We start from the raw sequence: 8,378 nt of genomic DNA on the forward strand, positions 1-8,378 counted from the left end.
CCCTGAAAATGGGCACAGGGATTGTCTTGCATGATTGTGATGCCCATTGATTTTGCCTGCTCATGCTGCCTGCTCATTTCAGTGATTCAGAGATCCGGTCAGTGCTAACCATACTGTTCACTGGCTGAATAGCAATATCATGAATTTCTGGCACCACTTGAAGCTAGTCTGCACTGAGTAAAGTTAGCCTGCACCTTTGTAAAGGGGGACGTGCTGTCCACCATGCAGGAAATGACTCTATCCTGGAAAATGTTGAAGAATGGCACACTTGGTAAAGACGTGTACAAGATTATGACAGGTTTAGATAAGTTAGACAAAGAAAAGCTGTTCCCATTAACTAATGGTACAAGGACTAAGGGACACAGATTGCAAGTTTTGGGCAAAAGATGCAGGGGAAAGATGAGGAAGCCCTTTTTTTACGCAGTGAGTATAATGACTGGAACTCGCTGCCCTCGAGTGGTGGAAGCAGAGGCGATCAATGACTTCAAGAGGAAGTTGGATGGCCACTTGAGAGAAATAGTCTTGCAGGGCTATGGGATCGAGCCTTGGAGAGCTGACATGGATTCAATGGGCTGAATGGCCTCCTGTGCTGCAAGTGACTTTGACTCAATAAGAACAGGTTCCAAGGTTTTTGGATGCTGCTTTGGAGGCCTTGTTGGAGGAATGGCAAGGAGGAGAGATGCAGGGGGCAGAAGGCCCTCCAGGTACACATTCAGCGCTGAATTTTATGATTACACCACCAAGGGTGGCGGAGGTGTGCAAAATGGCAGCACTCCTGCTTGTCGTGAGATTGGCTACATCACCGCAATTATACAGCGGGTGGCCATTTTGCATAATGGATGTGGCTGTGTCTCCCCCCAGTCACCTGATGGGCGGAAATGGAGACGGCATTCATAGCGTGACCTGATGTAGGTCCAGGTGCTGGTGCAATCTTTAAAAGCCTGCCAGCCCTGCACTTTATAGAAGCTCGCTAAAGCAACACTTCTGTGCTGTTCTAAAAAAAAAAATCAGCAAGCCGCCTCACAGGGCATCCTTCTGATCATGTCAAAGGTCTGAGCAAGATTGACCCATGTTTCAGTGAGGCTTCCCTGCTTATTCTCGTCCAGGCTGCAAGGGAAAGACAGAAGGTCCTTTTCCCCAATGATGGCAGGAAGAGGTCCTCCTGCCTGACCAAGCAAGCCTGGATGGAGATCGCGGCGGGTGGGGGAAGGGGGAGGGGGTTAGTAGCCGTAGGGTAGTCCGATTAAATTGGCTCCAGGTTAGGAAATGGGTCAATGACCCCCTGTTTTCAGCAACGGTAAATGACACACTCCAAAATTGCTTGGTGTGATTTGGTTGTCGCTACATGGTATGCCACATGGGTGCCACTGCCATTTCAAAAACAGGGAGGTCATAGCAGATTGATGGCAGGTGACTGGTTGCATATGTGAATCAAGTCTCCCTCGATAGTACCTCAGACCCATGACAGGTTGAGTCAGCATGCCAGACAAAGCATCCCCAGGAGTTGATGAAGTGCGCATATTAGTAGAACTGTGATTTGACGTTTGGCAATATTCAATATCCTTGCTATTTAAGGAGAAGAGGGCCCATAACAGGAGGGAGACGGCTGGGACCAGTGGTGGAGTGCCCAACCTGTGTCCTTTCAGTCAAGCCAAAGAGAAGGCACTGGAATTAGCTGGGAGCCAGAGAGGATGCGCCATCTCAGACATGGAGCTCATGGTCCCAGCGCAAGAGAGTGCTTATTGCCGATCAGATAAAAATGCATGGTGAATTATCTCTGGCATGCTGTCCTTAATGGGATAAAAGTGTAGCCTAACCCACACATGTTGTTTTCATTGCAATTTTCAGTTCACAGCAGACCACAGACCCCGAGAGACTGACAATAGCCTCTGGGGATGAGGAGCACTCAGAGGATACATCATCCCAGGACTCTCCTGCACCTTCCAACAGCACAGGTACTTTCACCTCACTGGAAATCTGCTCGGCTTTACAATCAGGGTCACAATCTGATGTGAGCACAACACGCGCCCGAGCAGCTGGCTGAGACTGAGACAGCCAAGACCTCTGACAGTCAGAGGACTGTGGGTGGTCAGACCCAAGTTGAGCTCCAGGCTGATGACAAGCCTCTGGTTTCGGGAGCACAGGGCATGCTGGAGTTGCAGGGAGAGGTTAAACAGCGTCTGGCAGAGATGCCACAGCCCATGCGGAGCCTTGAGCGGATAGTAGGGGAGTCTATCCATGCCATGACTGCTGCTATGTCCCAGGCATATGACCACATGGCTTCATCCATCGAGAGGTTGGTAACCCTCTTGGAGAGCCACATTCTACAGCTGTGCAATGACCTGAAAACGCTCGCCTTGGTCATGAGTTCCACTCAGCAGTGGCAGGGCGAGAGAAGGACCAGGAGGCCGGAGAATGTTTCAGCTCCCAGTACTTCTCCGGTGAGTAGGGAAGCCCCAAGCAGCCTTGAGAGGGAGGGGGAGAGGATGTGCTCCATATCTCTGGTCTCCGCTCAGGGCGATTCAAGTATGTACACCAGTTCCTCATCCCCTCCACCAGTGAGCTAATCTCTGGCAGCCGCGACACCTGAACGCAATCCTGCAACAGTGCAGGAAGTCTTTAGGCAACCAGGGCCCTCCAGGCCTCAGGCATCCAGAGTCATTCGCTGAAGTCATTCCAACTGAGGGGCATCATGATCAGCAGCCTGCCTCCAGTTCAGCTGCTTTTGCAGGGGATGTACCATGCAGAAGCGCGCACAAACATATAAAAAAGACACCCTGACACACACGGGTATTCTTGGGTAAGATAGATAGCTCATGTTTAATGTAATTAAATGTTCATTGGTGCAAATCCTCAGCCTTCATTGGATAACCACATTCCAACATGGCATGAGTGTAACTACTGCAATCCTCTCCAACACCTTACGACATTGGCAAAGTGACCACTGAATCATTAACATGCCAATGAGGATGATTGTTTCATCACTCGAATGATGTCATATGGACACTGGCTGAATTGGATGATGCCATTCATGCTGGAGGGCAAGATAGGACGGAGGCAGACAACTTGACACGACGTGTGAGGGTGAGTTTTTTTTTTCAGAAGTATATTTATTGCAAGTCATGGATTTTGGAAACATGCCATTATAAGGCTCTGCCTTGCTTCCCATCTGCACTGCTCAAGATGTTGGCCCTCCATCACTCTGCTCGGATCTTCCATGACTGCTTGGCCTTGTGTGCCCTCTGTGTCCTCTTCGTCACAGGAAGTCTCATACTCCCACATGTCTTCCTCTGGCAATACCTCCCCCCTCTGTAGTGCTATGTTATGTAGAATGCAGCAGACCACAACGATGTGCCCAACTTTCTGTGGGGCATGCTGAAGGGCTCCACGAGATCTATCGAGGCAGCGGAACTGTACCTTCAGCATACCAATGGCCTGCTCAATGTTCGCTCTGGGGTAGACATTGTAACGCTCTTCTGCATCATTGCTGCCATTTCTTACAGGTGTCAGAAGCCATGTCCTCAATGGGTAGCCCTTATCCCCAAGAATCCACCCTTGAAGGCAAGTGGGGCGAGTAAAAAGATGTAACACCTGGGACTATGAGTATGACTGAGTCATGGCAGCTTCCTGGGAAACAGGCACACATTTGGAGGAAGCGCTTTCTGTGGCTGCATACAAGTTGCACATTAATGGAATGAAAACCCTTCCTATTGATGAAGGCAGCTGGTTGGTCCGTGGGATCACATCTTGCACCTGTGTTGAATCCCGCAATGGCCTCAATCCAATGGTTGTCTCTCATTGATTTTATTGACATTATTGATTTTGAATTTATTATTATTAATTATTATTAAACTCATTGATTCAACGGCTTGACTCTCAGGGTCTATCCTAAAGCAGTCCTAGTCAACAGCCCTCCTGAACATAGCATTGTCACCTCTTTGATGCAGCGGTGCGCTGTGGATTGAGAGACCCCACACCTGTCCCAGGTGGATTCCTGGAATGATCCAGAGGCATAAAACTTTAGATCCACAGTGATCTTCAGGGCCATAGGCATAGGGTGACCACCAAAACCCATTGGTCAAAAATCGTCATTTAGCAGTGCCAAGAGGTCTGTGACGGTCTCTCTGTACAGCTGCAGTCTTCTCCGGCAGTTTCACTCAGACATCTGCAGGTATGTCAGGTGAGTTCTGTGTACTCGCTGCTGTATCTGTGCTCTTCATTGCATTCTCGGCTGCTGCTGCTCATGTCTGGGAGACTCCTCTTGTGCCACAGCTGCCTCTCCACCTCCGGCAGATTTGCCTCAACACAGCACGGGGATCCAAGAAAACAGGGTGAATCAAACCCATCTCTACCCTCCTTGGACCTTCAGCTTCCTTCAAAGGTTAAGTTTACCTATCTGTACAAAAGAGATGTTGGAATTTTGGTTACGGGAAACCTACATTAGCTCTATGATATGGATTGATGTTGGACCTGCAACATTTCCAAAAGTGCGAGCCATCATGAGCAAACCAACAACATTTCAGTGCCCTGCACTGGCCTTCGAAAAGGAAACCTACTCTACACTTGCCAAGTTCTCCCAACCACCACCACCAGCCCCCCACAACATCAGAGATACACCACTTGCAGAGTTCTACCAACTACCCCCCCCCCCCCACCTTCACAGACACATCATTTGCAGAGTTGTCCCAACATCCCCTTTCCCAGACAATTCAGTTGCCGAGTTCTGCCAAACACCACCCCGCCCCCACCGCATCACAGACAATGCAGTTGCCAAGTTCTTCCAACCAACTACTTCCCATAGATAACAGCAGTAAAGTAAATTACCCTTTCGAGTCACCTGTTGCCTCAGTGCCTCCAGCTTTTTAAAGACAAGAAACAGAATCTGCACACCCAACACAAGATTACAAAAGCCTGGTAAGATCATGATTAATTACTTCGCGGCCTCTGACAATCGGAATGCAGCATTACGGCATCAGGTTCCATGACTGATGAATCCATGCTGATTCTCCGTGTCCCCCCTACCTAAAAACCCGCCTTACAGAGGAGCATGAAGTTCAGCCCTCAGAAGAGAGATAACCATGGAGATCAATGCCAAGCCCTGGGCACCTGGATACAGTGCTTCCAGAAGTTCAATGATGTCACATGCAACGTTCCAGCTAAGCTATGGAAGTGTGTGGCCACACATGAGGAAGCACTGAGGGTGGCAAGGGCACAAATGTACTCTGAGTGGGGGGTTTCAATGTCTATCACCAAGAGTGGCTCGGGAGCACCACTACTGACCAAGCTGGCCGAGTACGAAAGGAAATAGCTGCTAGACTGGGTCTGCGGCAGGTGGTGGGGGAACAAACACGAGGAAAAAACATACTTGACCTTGTCCTCACCAATCTGCCTGCTGCAGATGCTTCTGTCCATGACTGTATTGGTAGGAGTGACCACCACACAGTCCTTGTGGAGACGAAGACCTGCCTTCACATTGAAGATACCGTCCATCGTGTTGTGTGGCACTATCACTGTGCTAAATGGGATAGATTTCGAACAGATCTAGCAATGTAAAACTGGGCATCCGTGAGGCGCTGTGGGCCATCAGCAGCAGCAGAATTGTACTCAACCACAATCTGTAACGTCATGGCCCGGTATATCCCCCACTCTACTGTTACCATCAAGCCAGGAGACCAACTCTGGTTCAATAATGCAAAACTGGGCATCCATGAGGCACTGTGGGTCATCATCAGCAGCAGAATTGTACTCGACCACAATCTGTAACCTCATGGCCCGGCATATCCCCCACTCTACCATTACCATCAAGCCAGGAGACCAACCCTGGTTCAATGAAGAGTGCAGGAGGGCATGCCAGGAGCAGCACCAGGCATACATAAAAATGAGGTGTCAACCTGGTGAAGCTACAACCCAGGGCTACTTGCATGCCAAACTGCATAAGCAGCATGCAATAGACAGAGCTAAGCGATCCCATAACCAATGGATCAGATCTAAGCTCTGCAGTCCTGCCACATCCAGTCGTGAATGGTGGTGGAGAATTAAACAACTAACTGGAGGAGGTGGCTCCACAAATATCCTCATCCTCAATGATGGGGGAGCCCAGCACATCAGTGCGAAAGATAAGGCTGAAGCATTTGCAACAATCTTCAGCCAGAAGTGCCGAGTTGATGATCCATCTCGGCCCCCTCCTGAGGTCCCCAGCATCACAGATGCCAGACTTCAGCCAATTCGATTGACTTCAGCCAATTCGATTCACTTCGCGTGATTTCAAGAAACGACTGAAGGCACTGGATACTGCAAAGGCTATGGGTCCTGATAATATTCCGGCAATAGTACTGAAGACCTGTGCTCCAACCTTGCCGCACCCCTAGCCAAGCTGTTCCAATATAACTACAATACTGACATCTACCCGGCAATGTGGAAAATTGCCCAGGTATGTCCTGTACACAAAAAGCAGGATGGTCCAACCCAGTCAATTACCGCCCCATCAGTCTACTCTCAATCATCAGTAAAGTGATGGAAGGTGTCATCAACAGTGCCATCAAGCAGCACTTGCTGAGCAATAACCTGCTCAGTGATGCTCAGTTTGGGTTCCGACAAGGCCACTCAGTTCCTGACCTCATTACAGTCTTGGTTCAAACATGGACAAAAGAGCTGATCTCGAGAGGTGAGGGCAGCATTTGACCGAGTATGGCAACAAGGAGCCCTAGCAAAACTGGAGTCAATGGGAATCAGGGGAAAATCTCTCTGCTGGTTGGAGTCATACCTCGCGCAAAGGAAGATGGCTGTGGTTGTTGGAGGTCAATCATCTGAGCTCCAGGACATCACTGCGGGAGTTCCTCAGGATAGTGTCCTAGGCCCAACCATCTTCAGCTGCTTCATCAATGACCTTCCTTCAATCATAAGGTTAGAAGTGGGGATGTTCACTGATGATTGCACAATGTTCAGCACCATTTGCAACTCCTCAAATACTGAAGCAGTCCATGTAGAAATGCAGCAAGACCTGGACAAAATCCAGGAATGGGCTGATAAGTGGCAAGTAACATTCGCGCCACACAAGTGCCAGGCATGACCATCTCCAACAAGAGAGAATCTAACCATCTCCCCTTGACATTCAATGGCATTACCATCGCTGAATCCCCCACTATCAACATCCTAGGGGCTACCATTAACCAGAGACTGAACTGGAGTAGCCATATAAATACCGTGGCTACAAGAGCAGGTCAGAGGCTAGGAATCCTGCGGCGAGTAACTCACCTCTTGACTTCCCAAAGCCTGTCCACCATCTACAAGGCACAAGTCAGGAGTGTGATGGAATACTCTCCACTTGCCTGGATGGGTGTAGCTCCAACAACACTCAAGAAGCTCGACACCATCCAGGACAAAGCAGCCCGCTTGATTGGCACACCATGCACAAACATTCACTTCCTCCACCACCGACGCACAGTGGCAGCAGCGTGTGTGCCATCTACAAGATGCACTGCAGCAACACACCAAGGCTCCTTTGTCAGCACCTTTCAAACCCACGACCTCTACCACCTCGAAGGACAAGAGCAGCAGATGCATGGGAACATCACCACCTGCAAGTTCCCCTCCAAGTAACACACCATCCTGACTTGGAACTATATCACCGTTCCTTCACTGTCGCTGGGTCAAAATCCTGGAACTCCCTTCCTAACAGCACTGTGGGTGTACCTACCCCACATGGACTGCAGCGGTTCAAGAAGGCAGCTCACCACCACCTTCTCAAGGGCAATTAGGGATGGGTAATAAATACTGGCATAGCCAGTGATGCCCACATCCCATGAATGAATAAAAAAAAAATCTAGCAGCCTTAAAGGTACCACGCAGGCCTTGCCTTGGGAGAAATAATGCTTGTGCGTGGCCGAACAGAATATTTAAGGGAACCGTGTGCAGCAACTAAATTTTAAATGGAATATTGTTCACATTAGTGGTCAAGGTCAGGGAATGCATCTTCACATGCCATGTCCTCCCAGCAACAATACTAACCTCAGACACTGCTCAATTCACCACATCTCCATCACTCACCTACCTGCAATCTCTATCAATCAGGACTCATGCTTGACATTCCTATTCTCCTCCAGACCATCGCACATTCAGCACTGCTGCCAACCTTACACCAACATGTTGCTCACAATGACAGCTATTCAAGCTTGACAGCCACATCATCTAAGCAGATTGCATGACACTGTCCGACGGTTTTCCTCTCTTTTGCCGGACAAGCTGTTACACGACCAGAAGCCGAAACGGATAACCAGGAGGGGAAAGGCATGTCTGCATGTCCTACCCACATGGAGGAGATGGCCCTGGTCATTATTGGGATGGCCATTGCAGAGGGCATGGCCAGCGGCAGGCTTAAA

The sequence above is a fragment of the Heterodontus francisci genome, chromosome 22, assembly GCF_036365525.1.
Source record: "Heterodontus francisci isolate sHetFra1 chromosome 22, sHetFra1.hap1, whole genome shotgun sequence".
Classification (NCBI taxonomy): domain Eukaryota; kingdom Metazoa; phylum Chordata; class Chondrichthyes; order Heterodontiformes; family Heterodontidae; genus Heterodontus; species Heterodontus francisci.